Below are 414 nucleotides of genomic sequence, written 5' to 3'. Positions count from 1 at the left end.
GGGATGTGCACATGCATGGGGCCAGGGCCAGGGACAGGGACAGGGACAGGGACAGGGACAGGGACAGGGACAGGGACAGGGACAGGGACAGGGACAGGGACAGGGACAGGGACAGGGATGGAAGCAAGGGTGGGAGGCATGGAGTTGGGGCAGAGATGGGGGCAGTGATGAGGGATTGTGGGCAGGGATGGAAACAGGCAAGAGGACTGGAAGAGAGATGGACACAGGGATGGGGATGGGTAAAGAAGGGATGTAGGAGGGGTTGTGTGGGGCTGTCCACTGACATCACCCAGCCTGGGGGTCTTTAGTCCCATGTCTACTGGTTGAGAGCTGGGTCTAAGTTTCCATCCTGCCCTGCAGAAGCTCCTGTGTCCCAAAGCACCCTCTGGTCACTGCAGGGGATGGACAGAAGGA

Source organism: Parus major, chromosome Z, assembly GCF_001522545.3.
Source record: "Parus major isolate Abel chromosome Z, Parus_major1.1, whole genome shotgun sequence".
Classification (NCBI taxonomy): Eukaryota; Metazoa; Chordata; class Aves; order Passeriformes; family Paridae; genus Parus; species Parus major.
The sequence above is the reverse complement of the archived record's forward strand: the minus strand, read 5'-3'. Positions refer to the sequence as shown.